This window comes from Rattus norvegicus, chromosome 17 (genome assembly GCF_021556685.1).
Source record: "Rattus norvegicus strain SHRSP/BbbUtx chromosome 17, alternate assembly SHRSP_T2T, whole genome shotgun sequence".
Taxonomy (NCBI): domain Eukaryota; kingdom Metazoa; phylum Chordata; class Mammalia; order Rodentia; family Muridae; genus Rattus; species Rattus norvegicus.
Genome location: NC_141550.1, coordinates 18,596,098 through 18,611,850, shown reverse-complemented (window position 1 = coordinate 18,611,850; position 15,753 = coordinate 18,596,098).

Here is a 15,753-nt window from a genome sequence, read left to right as displayed (position 1 = left end):
ATTGGAAGTTTTGAAACCATAAGCGCATTCTGTTACTGTGACAACAACCTCAGACAATGAACTTACAAAATGAAAGGATTATTTGGGCCACCATTTTTGGAGTTTCAATTCCCTAATGACTGATTAGTCCCAAGATTTTGGAGCTGTGCACAAGGCAGAGGGATCGCATGGTGGAATAAACTGGTGGCTGTTGAAGGAGGATAGGAACCCACGATTTCCCTTGAGGGTAAGCTCCTGATGCTGAAAGGTCTTCCAATAGGTCCCACCTTCTAAACCTTCACCGCCTTCCAGCAGCACGATCCTGGGTCCAAGGCTTTCATATCAACCTTTGAGGGCCACCCAAGATCCAAGCTATGGTCTAAGTTGAGCAAGGTTGAGACCAGTGGTTCTCAACCTGTGGGTTGCGACCCCTTTGTGAGGGTTACATACCAGATATCCTGCATATCAAATATTTACATTGCAATTTACAACCTTAGCCAAATTACAGTTATAAAGTAATGACAAAAATAATTTTGTGGTGGGAGTGGGGGTGCCACAACATGAAGGGCTGTATTGAGGGATCGCAGTATTAGGAAGGCTGAGAACCACTGCTCTAGACACTTCAGTTCTTTAAACTCCATCATGAAAAAGGTTCAGAGAGGAACAATGTCCCCAGTCTTGGAAAACAGTTGAGAAGGGAAAGTTAAAAGAAACCAGATACCCGAGGCTGTAGAGAAGAACGCTAGAGAGGAAAGGCCTATGGTTTGAACCATGCCTAACGCAGCATCCACTTAATAGAAATAACCCCATACTTTTCATTAGCCACAGAAGCCAAGCACACAGCAACAGGCAAGACTATTGTTATCCATGTCGTATGTCACTCAATGGCTGTGAAATGTTATTTCAATATAAAGCCAACTAAAAAAGATTTTAATGAGATAGTTTAGATTCATTTATTTTGACTTTCTGTCTCTTCTATAATTACAATTTTGTGTAATTGCAATGTGGTGTGATTGTGACAGTGTACAAGTGGCAGTCAGTAGGCAACTTATGGGGTTCAGCTCTCTCTATTATGTAGGTCCCAGATGTCTAACTTCCGGTTGTCAGGCTTGGAGGCAAGCACCACCTTTACCTGCTCAGCCCATCTTCCTGGCCCTTTGTTCCCTTTTCACTTACATTTACCCTAAATATTTTATATGTATAAATTTATTATATAAGTATCATATATAGTTATACTTACATTTATAATTATATTTACACTAAGTCTTTTATATTTATAAATTTAGTATACAAACAATACATATAATGTATATATGTATTATATATACACACACATATCTATGTATATATATGTATATATAATATATATGTATGTATACATGTATACACACATTAAATAAGTGTGTATTTTCTACCAAAGGAAAATTTCAAATTGAACAGCTGACCTGTGTGACAAGGTGGGGTAAAACAAGAAGGAATTTAAGTTGCTTTGGTGAGAGTGAATGTCAAAAAATAAATACATAAAATAAAGGTTTGAATCATCTTAGAGCCCGCCATAGCAGTCTGAGCACTGGTATTTTTATAGCACTTCCCAGAAGATTCTGATATCCCAGGGCTGAGGACCACTGGGCAAGGGCAGGAAGGACCACCAAGTGAGAGTGCACACTCAGTTGACAGAAAGGTTTAGGGAGGGTCTGCCTGCCATTTCTTGTGTCCAAGTGACATAACAGGATGGGAAGCTAATTATCGTGGACCCTAACGTGTCTTACAGACCATGCAAGTCCAGGATTGGGTGCTTCTAGGAGGACTCTGGTTTCATGGGGTCAGTCCTCCTCTCCATATGGCTGTGTTCTCATCCTCTCCCCGTTTCCTTCTCCATCTCCCCCTACCCCCTCTCACTTTAATATCCACTGAGTCCACTTAGTGCTATCTGTATATTCACGAGTGGAGGACCATCTAGTGGGACATGGGTAGCCTCTCAGGACCCACAACTGTGAAGAAAGCTGACTCACTTGCTCCTCACGCACTCACTCCCTAGGCTGGCTCACTTACTCACTCTTTCTTCTTTAGCAGCCATCCACTGCCATCAGCTAGGGGTGGGACTTCACAAGCCCCTCCCCAGAACATGCACAGGGTAGAGGGGAGATGGGGCAGGGGAGGGGTTTTGGATGGTTTAATCCTGTGCATTCAGCACCAGTGTCTTAGTTCCTGTATGCAATCGTATGTGTTATTGTGCCAGCAAATATTGTTTTTGCTACAAACATTCATTCCTCTTTTCTTAGCACAGAAGGGGTTTGCAACCACACCTCATCTGCATGAATTTAGAAGGAGCTGAGGATGCCAGAGCCATCCAGGAACCTCTGCATGGTGAGGAGCCATGGAGCACCTGGAATAGAGACTCCTGATCTCTGCCAACACTGACTTCACTGCTACTTCTCAGTGGTCTTGTCGGATTCAAGCATGGTTTGAATATGCTTGGCCCAGGGAGTGGCACTATTTGGAGGTATAGCCCTGTTGAAGTAGGTGTCACTGTGGGGGTGGACTTTAAGACCCTCATCCTAGCTGCCTGGAAATCAGGTTTCTGCTAGCAGCCTGCAGATGAAGACGTAGAACTCTCAGCTCCTCCTGCACCATGCCTGTCTGCATGCTGCCATGTTCCTGCCTGGCTGATAATGGACTGAAACTTTGAACCTATAAGCTGTCTCCAACTAAATGTTGTCCTTAACGAGAGTTGCCTTGGTCATGGTGTCTGTTCACAGCGGTAAAACCCTAAGACGAGAACTTTCTTCCGATTTGTTGAGGTGCCGATGGGTTTAGATTTGTGGACAGGATTTCTGGCCCTCACGGAGGAGCTGTTGTATTTTCATGAGTTTTCATAAGCTCTTGCCAACACAATGCATAGTTTCTCAGAAAAAAAACATAAGTATTTAAAGCCTGACATGAATTCAATTCCTAGAGCCCATGTAAAGAAGGAAGGAGGGAACTGACTCTACAAAGCGACCTCTGACCCGCCACACTTGCACTGTGACATACCTGTCCTCTTCCACATACTGTAAAAGTGAGTAACAAAGTTTTGGGGGGAAGTACAAAAGCATCCTCCACTGAAAATCCAGAGCAACCTGAGGCAGGGGACATCCGGAGTGTATGGCTTTCTGTGGAATCTCAGGAAGAGTTGAGGCACAAACAACAGAGCCTTGTGTGAGGAGAACAGGAGAAACACTGTTATCCCACCTACCATGATGCAACGCAAACTCCCCACTCCCTGGGAGCTGAGGGAGCAACTTTCTCCTGTTCCATACCTAGATCCTCAGCGTTCAGCCTGTGACCTGAAGGCATTCTCTCTTGCTTGCTTTTGTTTCCAAAAAGTGGGTCACTCTCTAGCTTGCCTTTCAGTTACAGGGAATGTCGCCTGCCTTCTATACTTTTGCTTAGCAGCTGAGGTCAAAGAGAACAAAAGAGACAGAGCCTGCTTACTTGGGTCACAGAGCCAGCACGCTGGAGTTTTGTTCTTTGCTTCTTAAGGCTTTGAAATGGGTTTCTATGGGGCCAGACTTGCTCCAGGAGGGCCCAGGAATAGCTCACTGTTTCTCTTATATTCCCTGATTCTAATGGGTCTATTAACTAAGAATCTTCTCTAGACTCTGAAAGAAAAACCCCAAAGCAGCTGTAATTACTATGTGGAGCCCCTTCCTGGGCATCTGAGAGGGGGTTGACTGCTGATCAATGCTGGAACCCTGGAACAGAACAAATTGGTCCCACAAGCAGCGAGTGACAGCCTCTCTGAATGCAGCTGCTTTCTTCATTAGGCGCCTAAAAATAGCCCCATCCTCACAGGCTGGTTTGCTGTGAGACTTCTGCCACATCCATTTGTCTGTTTCATTCAGAGTTTCGGTACGTCTGTGACACCCTGGTACTATTCCAGACGAAAAGTCCCCAGAAGACAACACATACTCCAGCCCTCCAGGCCTGTCCGACACTCTCGTGTACTAGGGAGACTCTAGGAGTCGTCCTGCATCTAGGCCATCTCCATCTGCCTCAGCCAATGGCTAGCAAGGATCTACAAACTGTTCCTTTTCTTATTTTTTTTTTCTACCAAGGACTTGTTCATTACATGTGTTCTTTTCTTTCTTTTGTCACCGATGCCTCATGAAAAAAATTGGGCATAACTACTCTTTCCGGCTGTCTTGGGGTTGTATTAAGTTTTCCACTCAGACTTCACTGACAAGAGACACGGCTTCTTTGCCCACTAAGGGTTGGGTGTGTGTGAGAAGCCAGTGCCTAGGCCTATTTCTGTGCCGACATCTAAAGGTGACACAGGGGCTGAGGAGGTGGCTCGAAATGTCTACAGCACTCGCTGTGAAAATGTGAGGACCTGAGTTTGAATCCCCAGAAGCCCTGTTGAAAAAGAAAACAAGAAGTGACAGGAATTGGTGATCCCCAGTGCTCCTGTGGGGAGATGGGAGGAGGAGAGAGAGGGGTCCGGCTAGCCTGGTGTGTAACAAGAGAGACCCTGCTTCAAACAAGGTGCTGACCGGGGGCTGGTCTCTGACCTCCACACATGTGCTCTGGCACCTATGCACGCCCCCAAACACATTACATGTATGCATGTGCACAAACATATAACACACACACACACACACACACACACACACACACACACACACGTTTTAAAAGGTGATGCAGAAACCCAGTGTGGAGTCAACTATACAACTCTGTACACTCTGGCTACCCCTGCCCTCCCCTCCGTGCCTCCTGGAAAAGTTGGCTTTGAATTTTCTTGGAGGTGGAGCCATGGATTGCAGGAAGGTGACTTCCTAGGGCAGTCCAGGGCAGACACATCATTATCCTTCTCACTTTCAGAATCCAGAGCACCGAGGAAACAAAGGGAGAAAAACCAAGAATGAGTTCAATCAAACTGCTGCTTTACGCTCTCCATTTACCCAAGGGCCCTCTTCCTGGACCCCCATGGCACAGGCCTACCCATCCACTATAGGAGGAATTACTTATAATTAAAATATGGAAAATAACCCTCCACCTTAAGTTCAGCCGTACTGTCTGCACACTGGTATATATAACTGGCAGAATTCAATGCCGTTAATAGGACTGAAAATCCTCAAGATGAGAGCTAATGTTGCTATGGAAACATCACATGCCTTGACTACAGGACTCGGTTTAAATTTGCAAACTTAGTACCACATTAGCTTTTTTCATATTGGGTTCCTGGTTGATCTTTTTGGAAGATAAAAGAAGAAAAACAACATGTCTTGCTAGTTGCTCTTGTTACACTCACAGCTCAAGGAAAAGGTGGTTTGTAATCATTTATTGCTCCCCTAGACATGCGTATATATAGATGTGCATGTGTATATATTATATATCATATATTATACATTACCCATATGTGATACAGATTTTCCATGTATTACCCATTTGATCTACTTTCTACACACACACACGCACGTACACATACACACACACACGTACACACACACACACACAACCTATACACACAGAAGAAGAAGAGATTATGTAAGAGTGAGAGACAGGGTGAAGATTTTGTAGCTGAGGAAGATTAACTCAGCTCCAAGTTTTTCAAAAATTCCCACAATTTTCTTGTTCTCATAGAATTACATGTCCAATGCTTGGCTCGATCACTAATGGCTCTTGCATTGAAAAATCCTAATTTTACAGAGCTCAAAGCCCTTCAGAGAATCACAAAGGCAAGAGCAGGGGAACCCAGAGGGCTGATGTTGCCTGCAGTCTTGTTCTCATTCACGGACACCGTGTATTCTGCCAAAACCAAAATTGGGACCTGCGGAGAAGCAACATGGCGGGAGCGCCATTTGGGAAATCGCTCAAGTTATTATTCAGGAGGTAGCGTGTCACTGTCCCCACCTCCTCTCCAGCCCCCGCCTGTTGCTGCTGCTCTTGGCCCTGGCTCACTGTAACGAACTGGCACTCTTCAGAGTTTGGACTCAGGTGGGCGTTAGTGACCTTGCACCTCTGTGTTCTCACTTAGGGGAGACAGCCATGCTCACCTCACATGGCTCTTGAAAGAAATGATGGAGAACATGTATGCAAACCCCTGAGTGCCCTGCCCAGAATGGAGGGGTACTTCAACAAATCATGCTCTCCTGCAGATGAAAACCACACTCTGTCAGAGTCTTTGGGGACCCTGGAGAGGCACCCTGGGCTTGGTATGCGTCCACTGAGTCTTTATAGATTGACAAATGCCCTTTCTTCTCTCACCCGCCTTGGTTGTTTTTGCTTGAGTTCTGTTTCTAGTCTACTTAGTCAATTATTTCTCCTGAATGCCTTGGTTTCTTTTCTCCTAATGTCTTACTGGCCACCACAGGCAGATATATTATTAGACATACTTAATTGGTGTAAGAGTGAGATGGGGGGACAGGAGGTGTGCATAATTTTACAGCGTCTCTAGGCTTTTCTTAGAATTCAATACAGAGTTCTGTACAGAGCTTAGCAGAGGCAATTGGCATCCTGAAGCCCAACCATCAGAGGTTTTAGATTCGACCCAGCTTTGTCTGAGGAAGCTAGCAGGATCCTGATTCAACATTTATTAGTCATTTTTAATTAACATTAGCTGGCCCTTCACTGTGACCTTCAGATGGGCTAGCTTCAGCCTTGTGGTTCAGCCCCACACCTGCTTCAAGTCCCATGCCAGCTCACCTTAGATCTGCTTCTTGAGATACTGACCACCACAAGAAGCCATTGCTCCCACAAGCTGTATCCAGGCAGTGTGGAGTGGACCATCAGAAGGCTTTGCACGCCACAGGGAAGACCTAGAACCTGAGTTTCCTCGGTGATAATCCATCCATTAGCCTTTCAGGGCTGTGAAAACTAAATCTCACACAGCCTGGTTGACGTAACCACCACTTAGTTATTTCCCAGAATTCCCGAGGAGTCTTTCGAGTCTAGAGTCTTTCTCCTGGCCTCCTCAGGTGGCCTTTCTTCTGTGTGCACAAAAAGGGCAAGATTACTTCTCTATTCCTCTTCTGATAAGCTGCCAGCCTTGTGAATCAAGGCCCTGACAAGTCTGTCATCCTATTTCATATCGTTTATGTTCAGATGGCCCGATGGCTTCACGTGAGCTTAGAAAGCAGGTGGACTGCAGGGAAATGGCTTCCTTGGCCTCTGATTCAGCGTTGTTTCCTAGCCTTCCCTTCCTTTTTCTCAGCCTCACTTGGCTTCTCTGCTTGCTTCCTCCCTTCTCCCTCCCTCTCCCTCCCGCTCTTCTTTCTCCTCCTCCCTCCTGCTCGTCCCTCCCTCCACTTTCAATGGTGTACTTAAACATAGTGGTCCCTCGTCCTTTTAAAGCCACTCAGAGTCTGTGTCTGATTTCCACAAATTGGCTAATGGATGAAGAACAGAAAAGCAAACAGAGAAGACTCAACTGGGAAGGGGTGTTTGTGTGGAGAGAGGGGTCATGTCCAAGAAATGTGGTGTATTATACAACTGTGGGGCAGGGGGGAATCCCCCTACCACCCCTGCCACCCATTGGATCAGAGCCCTGTGTAGAGTAAGAAATACCCCGTGTAATGTTTGTCCAGCTCAGTTTTCTTACCAGCTAGAAAAAAGGGAGAGCAGAAAAGCCTCAGGAAGCTCCCAATCTCTGAAGCCTACCTTACATTACATACAGGGAGGTGACATCAATAAATATAATTCCTTCTACGCCTTGTTAGAAAAAAAAATCATCATGTAAATTGAAAGTATTGCTCAAATTAATTCTAATGAGGTTCAGGGGACGGGGTTAAAGAAAAAAAAAGTAACAACAACCAAAACTCTTTAATAAAGTGTTCTAAAAAGAAAGAGAAAAAGAAAAGAATTATCGCCCACTTCTGCACTTCCTGCTTTTGGCAGGGACTAGGAGTGGAAGTCTGAAAACACTGTGAGACAGTCTGTTCTCATGGTATTTCTAGCTGAGAACAGGAAGGCGGGGAACTCTCTCTGTGAGAGAGCCTGTTTTGCAGTGATTAGCAGGCCAAAGAAGTTTCACTGGGCACCCAAGCTTGACAACCCCCGTGAAATCTTCACCTTTATTGGGGTCAGCCTAAGAGATCTTTGCCCGGAAGCAGAACTATCACCAAGGAGACAAGCAGCCGCGTGACACCACTCCTTAGGTGACTACCTCTCTCTAGCTAGAGTTAGGCACCAGAGGCAGAGGTGGAACCCACATGGCCCCTACCCTTCCCTTCTGGAGCCTATGAGGGAGTTGGAAGGATAACTAACGTATCCATAAATGAAAAATATTTGGAAATTGAAACAGCGCACACTCTGCTCTACCAACTGGGCAGAAAATGATAGGTAGGCGCCCCCTCCTTGTGCTGCGCGGGGCTCCTCCTGGGCTTGCATGCGTGCCCCACCCCACTTTGGTACTCTCATCGCTCATTGCTGGAATATTCCGCACCTTCAGGCAAAGCTCGTTTCTCCACTAATTGTCTTGCCCATCTCCAGTCACAACAGACTTCCCTGTGTGTGATGCCGATGAGTCACGGAGGCTGAGTCACGTTAGCAATAAGCACGGAATGATTAATGCCTATTGATTGGATGGGCGTGCTGGAACCAGAACGATTCCAAAGTCTAGACTAGCTCATATTGTCCCCTAATTACCTGCAGAGGGTTATGTGCTCTGGAGTCTAACGCTGCAGTAGGCATTTCCAGGGAACGCCCTATGGTCACCGTAACTCCAATTAGATGGCCTAAATCCCTTGAAGGCATGTACCAATGATGTCTTTCCAGGCAAGACCAATCCAGGGCTTAGAGGGAGAGGTCAGTTCTTTTCACCAAGCCCTTTCCCCCCTCCTCTGTTGAAGAAGGAAGGAGGGAAAGGGGACGGGATTCCCCCCTTCCTGAGAGTTAATTCTTCCCTTATCACTGAGAATACTTCCTGGGAAAAGATTTTATTTGATTTTCCCTTTGATGAAATGTAATGACAAAGGCGTTCTCCTAACAAAGGACTCATATTCCAAGCTTGGCTGAAACAACCATTACTATGTTTAATTAATTATTTCAAACCCAGATAGTATGCGCATACGGTGAGAAAGATAACATTTGCCAAGGGCATATCCATTAGACTGTTCCATTTAGGGCCTGACTATGTCATTTACTATGACTTTTGTTTTGTGGGTTTTGGTTGTCCTTGTTTGATTGCTTGCTTTCTTATTTTTAAGGAGTTTTACTACATAGCCAAGGATGGGCTGTTCATCCTCCTGCCTTGGCCTCCTTAGTGTTGAATTTATAGGTGTGTACCACCGTATCCAGTTTACTATGATATTTGGCCAACATGGCTACTTGATATACTCAACTGAGTAGGAGGATGGAGGAAAGGTGTCCAGGGTTAGCATAGATTTCAGGATAGGTCTTTTTGACATCTTCTGGATCTCTCTGTAAACCCAGGGTGGCTTCATGACTTTTTTTCTTCCATGCTGAGGATACGGTAACTCAGAAAGCACGCATGAGAACACTATGCCTGTGTTGAGCAGTACGGTGAGTGCGTACCCAAATGGTTGAAGTGGGGCGAGAGAGCACTGGGGAGCAGGAGATGGGTATAAACCTGGCAGCTCTTAGCATCCCGGATCAGACTGCCAACAACAGGACTGGCTCGTTTGGTGGGTTGGTTTGGTTTGCTGTTTTAGAAAAACATATTTTTCAAATAAAAAAATACATACATGTTCATTGTCATGGATATAAAACAGAGACTGGCACCAAGGTGAATGTCGATGTCCCTCAGATGTGACCCATCGATATTTATCACTGATGTCATTTTTTTTTTTGGAGCACCATATGCTTGTATAAATAGCAAAAGGATCCCTTTGCATTGTTGGTCTTCACAATCTGCAGGTTCAGCGTCGACAGATTTCACCAACCCTGGAAGGAAATGTTGGGAAAGAAATTGTGTCTGCACAGTGAACATGCACAGACCCACTCCCACCCTGTCATCTCTAAACAATGCAGTATGACAAGTGTTTGCATAGCATTTGCATTGTATTAGCCATTGTGAGAAACTTAGAGATTACTTAAAATATGTGGGAGGGTTAGAAACTCAGTTCAGGGGCAGAGCACTTAGTTAGCATTCATGAGACTCTTGGTTTGATTCCCAGCACCACACACATACACACACACACACACATATACACACACACACAATCAGACACATACACACATAAACACACACAATGAAACACACTCAGACACATACACACACTCACACACATACACAGACACACACACACACTCAAACACACACTCACACACATATATTCAGCACACACACACATAGATACATACTCACATACACAGACATACACACAGACACACACAAGAACACACACACACATAGACACATACATACACAGACACACAATAACACACACATACACACTCAAACACACACTCACACACATACACAGAGACACATACTCACATACACAGACACACACACACACAGACATACACACAGAGACAGACACACATAGACCCATGACACATGTACACACATACACACACTCATATATGGATGTGGTGGTTTGAATAAGAATGGCCCCTATAGGCTCATATATTTAAATACTTGGTAACTAGGGAGTGGACCACTTAGAGAAGATTAGAAGGATTAGGAGCTGTGGCCTTGGAGGAAATATCTCACTGGGAGTGGGCCTTGAAGTTTCAAAAGTCCATGCCAGGCCCAGGTCCTTTCTCTGATTGTGGGTCAAGATCTAGCTCTCAGCTACTTATCCAGCACCATTCCTGTCTGCTGCTGTGCTCCCTGCCATGATGATAATAGACCAAACCCCCAAGTAAATGCTTCCTTTTAAAAGAGTTGCCTTGATCATGTCTCTTCACAGCAGTAGAATATTGAATAGACAATGAATGTGGGTTGTATTATATTTTAAAAAATAACCCACTGTGTCAACTTATATAAAGGACTTGAGCATCTGTACACTTTGATGTCTCTGGGGTCTAATTAGACTTAACCTCCCGTAGATATGGAAAGATGGACAACTATACTCGTTTGCAAACCTTTCTTTCTGTCAAACAATATGCAGATAACCTGTGATTCTTTCCCTACATAATCTGAAGTCCTTCTGTGAGCTGCTTCTTAATGGTGTCTAATGTGGCTACACCACACTGAATTTGTCCAGTCTCCTAGAACAGAAGTGCAGAACTGTTTTCAGCCTTCTACTAACATGCACAATTTTGGAATGAACATAATTGTCGTCAAATATTCACACATCTCCTCTGATGATTTCCTTAGGAGAGACTCCAAGAAATGAAATCACAACATTGTAGGTGTGGCTATCAGAATTGGTAAATGAAATGGGAATCTATATATTTAAGCAATGCTTGTGATTTGGTTGTAAGGGACTTTCATCTTACGTAAACATTACACTGAAGATAAAGTATCCATCACTTTGAGTCTGGCAACAGAACATCTTCCTAGATTTTTGGCTGCCATTTTGTAAACACCAGGAAACTTACTCTGAAAGGAGCAGATAGAGTAAGAGAGAGTCGCCTGTCTAAGATGCACAAACAGATCTTTCTGTCCTTGACTTTGCTGCCTTTCAAATCTTTACCACATTATTGTCTCACAGAACCAGTACTACAATTTAAGGATGATATGTAATCAAACTGAAGAGCAAATAACGAGTTAGTTCTATAGCTGTGGTGACTTCTAGTCAGCTTTGATGCGAAATATTAACAGGAAAATTTCAGAAAGTTAAGAGTTCATGCTTTAACTTGTGACTGTTCTTAGTAACATGGCGAAATTATGAATCATTGACTGTATCCTGCCTGGAACCGGAGTCATAATTTTCGTCCTGCATATCCGCACTGTATATGTTGCCAGTTTAAGTAACATAGTAGTCTTCTCAAGTGTCAAGACAGAGCACCATAGTATCTCAATGATGGCAACTGTGTACTATGACTCCAGAGGGCACCGGTAGTAAACATGGCAACCCGAATGCCTAGTTGTGCTTCCTCTAGAGGAAAGGTAAAGTGACTTAGTAAAGGAGACAAATTGTATAGAGCATGTAAACTATTTCACATGAGAGATCACATCACTTTTATTTTATTTCTTGTTATGGGGTACCTGAAAAGAAAAACTTAGCAAAGTCCTGAATAAGTTGAATGGAGTCTTTATCAACCCCTAGCAAGACTGTCCCAAGCCGATTGGTGGGAAGTAGGCTCAACCTCTAGTTAGTTCAAGTTTTTAAGGGCAAAAACCACAATTGTGGCATAAACAGAAGTGTCTGGACATCTGAGGAAAGCAAGCATTGTTTAGGGAAGCTGGGACGGTAGTTCAATAGTCAGGCAGTTAACCTTTAGTTCAGGGTCATGCTGTATAGGAATTGATGACTGATCCAGAGACCAGTTTAGGAACTATAGGAACCTCTGGCTTGTCTCAGGTCTTAGGTTCTTACTCTTAGGAATGCTTTAATGAGACGGCACAGCTGTAGACAGTTCAGTATCTCACTATGTACTAGCTATTGTTAACTCGCTACTGTTTCTAGTTATAAATTGAGCTTTACCTGGAGTTTGCGTGCATTTATAGGATAAAACAAGGTAGATACAAGATTCAGAACTTGTCATGCATTTCAGGCATCAAACTTGGGGATCCTACATAGAGAATGGGGTCGATTTTGTATCCATGTGTCAAAATATATCCCGTCTCAGCTATGTACAAGGTAGATTGCTTTTAAACAGTGAGTTACAACTCTTACTGGGACATTGCTTTTAAAGATGAGCTACAACTTCCACTAGAACGTTCCGTCTTCGAAGTTATATTTAGGGTTAAATTGTCACCTGGTTGTCAACTGATTGTCATAAATATACCAGGAAGTATGCCTCTGAAATGACATACCCCGGGTACTAAGATTGCCCACCCATCCTATCTCCTTCAACGGCTGGCTACTGAGTAGCTGCTCTAGGCTTGGGCGAGACTTGGCCCAGGACCCTCGAGGCTTAGAGCATATTGCAGGAACAACAACGTTATTAACCGGAAGTGTGCTAACCACACAGCAAGGGTAGTCTGCGTCCGTGGCTCTCTCTGTTTGGTTTGTACTTTCTAAAAACCTTCTGCCCCTGTCCATTTCCTTCCTCTACATCATGATTTCCAAAAGAAAGGTCCAGGTAGTGGGCAAAATGTCAACCGAGGGATCTTGGGCTTGCACATGCTGGAGCAGGCTCCCTGGTTGCAATCACTCGTAGGGATTGTAGAACCAGTCCAAAGTACACACCGAGGCCATTTCCTATTGATTGAAATATACAAAAGGTGTAAATCAAGTTTATAGGCGTAATGTTATTGTGGGTTGTGTAATACCCTTGTTGGTGAAATGCTCACTTCTCTATCCCACGCGCTGCTTTCAATCCGGACAGGGCACGGTAATGCTTATGTTTAAGAATCTCCTGTCTCAAGCTTGTGTCTCAAGTTCGTGTGAACCGTGCTAACCACTTATCCTCTGCCTTGTCAATAACAGCTGGAAAAGTCAATAACTAGGCAATAGAGAGGATAGGGCGGGACCTTCCACCAGCTAGGGAGGAAGTGAGGATTCGCCACGAGGAAGGGCGTCCAGAGAGACATCATGATGAATACATGACCTGAAGCCCAGAGAGCTAGACCAACGCAAAAATGCAAGCATCTCAGGGATTTTGGCTGGGAGGTAGCCCGATGAGATCAGAGGATTAGAAGAGAATTGTAATGCCTAGTTATTGTGCTTTTAAGTTGCAAATAAAGCTTGGCCTCTTTTTGTCATTCCTGGGAAAAATAAGCCTCTGTATTAATTTACAGCATTCCTTTATAAGGTAAAATACTATGTCTAAAGCGATGGGTTTTCTGGGCTGGCAGGTTGAAAGGCTCTCAGACTGTAATAGGCCGCGATGAATACTCATGCTTGGGGCTTCCTGGAGGAGTTTAGATGAGTGTGGAGAGCAGGATGCATAGCTGCCTGTCCCAGGGAAAATGGTCGTAGTCTCTGGGAACCCGGACCAGAGGCATGAGCCTTTCCCTCTTGGATTACATAAAAGTTCTAAATGATGGCATAATGTAATTTTATATTCCCTCTGACCTTCTCTTCTTCAAATCTCCAAAACAATCACCTGTTGCTTAGTTCACTTGAATGGAAACTAGCTAGAAGGGAAGAAGACCAGAAAGCTGCCTTAGAATTAGAATGCGTCCCCTTAGGTGGGATTTCTAGAGAGGTTACAACTAAATTTTATCTTTTTTTAGCCCTACATGAGTATATTATGCAAAATTAAAGACCTGACTAAAATTCACCTGAGAACCTTCAGGGAGGGGATGGGAGACTCACTCAGCCACTGCAATAGTTACAATGTGGCAGATAGGAAACTGGCTTAAAAAGAAAACCTTCCCCTGACGTAGAACACGTCACCTGGCCTTCTTGTTGTTGTTGTTGTTGTTGTCTTGTTTTGTTTTGAGGCAGGGTTTCTCTACAGCTTTGGCTGTCCCAAAACTCACTATGCAGAGCACGTTGGTCTAGAACTCATAGAGATCCACCTCCCGCTGCCTCCCAAGTGCTGGGATTAAAGGTGCTGCCATTACTACCCAGTCAAATATTTGTTTTTCAATGACCTTCAGATTTGTAACTCTGAGCTGTCTCTATGATAAGGTAGACGTTCCATTACTTAAAATGCTTCTTGTCAGCTCCCTCACTCTATCTTTATAGAGAGATGGTGAGAGAAGATGGCTTCTCACCTTCCAAGTAAAGGCAACGAGGCTCCAGGAACTAAGATTGTCAGCCACAGTGAGTGCCCGTGGCACAAAGTTCCAAGCATAGTTCTCTTGGCTCTCTGTCCTGTTCCCTGGGCTATGCACACACTTACACAACGAATTTTCTGGAATGTCCACTCATTTCTCAGAAAAATTTGTTAATGTTCCCAGAGGCTTTCAATTTTTTTTTTAATTTAAGTTTTTTTTTTGGGGGGGGGTGATACATATTAAAAAGGCTGCCAAAGTTTCTGGATGAGTCACTAAAGGGTCCCCAAAACCCTTTTAAGAGATGCTCAACACCCTTATAAGTAATCCACAGGTGAGATCATTGTAGAAATGTCTAATTACTTCTTCAGACCTTTACAGACACCCACTAGGCTAATGTCCAAGGTATACCAAGTGGGGAAGAAATGACCACGACGGTCTCCTCAGGGACTCCACTGATTTCTTGTGATGATTATGAACTGTAATGCTTAAGACATGCATAAATATGTGTGTCCTTTCCATGGTAAGTCCTTGATTTATCAGTTTTCCCAACTGTTACTCCCATGCAGTAGTCAACAGTTGACCCTCATTATAGAAAAAGTAGACTTGGTAAAGATAGTCTGACTTTTTTTTTGTTGTTGATAATATCTATACTTTACGTGTAAATCCTTTTGACTTTCAGAAACACTGTAGTTTAAAGCGTACTTCAAATAAAATGTAGTTTAAAGTACTGCTGTTTCCCCACTGGGGCTAGAGCAATGGATCAACAGTTAGCAACACTTGTGTTTAATCACGAGGACTAGAGTTTGGATCCCACGGTCCATGCCTGGCAGATCACAACTGCCCATAACCCCTAGACACAGGCATGAGGCTAAACCTTTAAAACATTTCCAGCTATTAGTAAGATAGAGTAAAGACCAACAACTTCCCACTTGTATCTCCCAACGCACAGGCCAACAGCCGTGGGTACTTGAATCTATCCTGTCCATCCATTGCCATGAAGAAGACTCACTTGATTCAGAGTGACAAAACGAAAGCAAAACTCTTTAAGT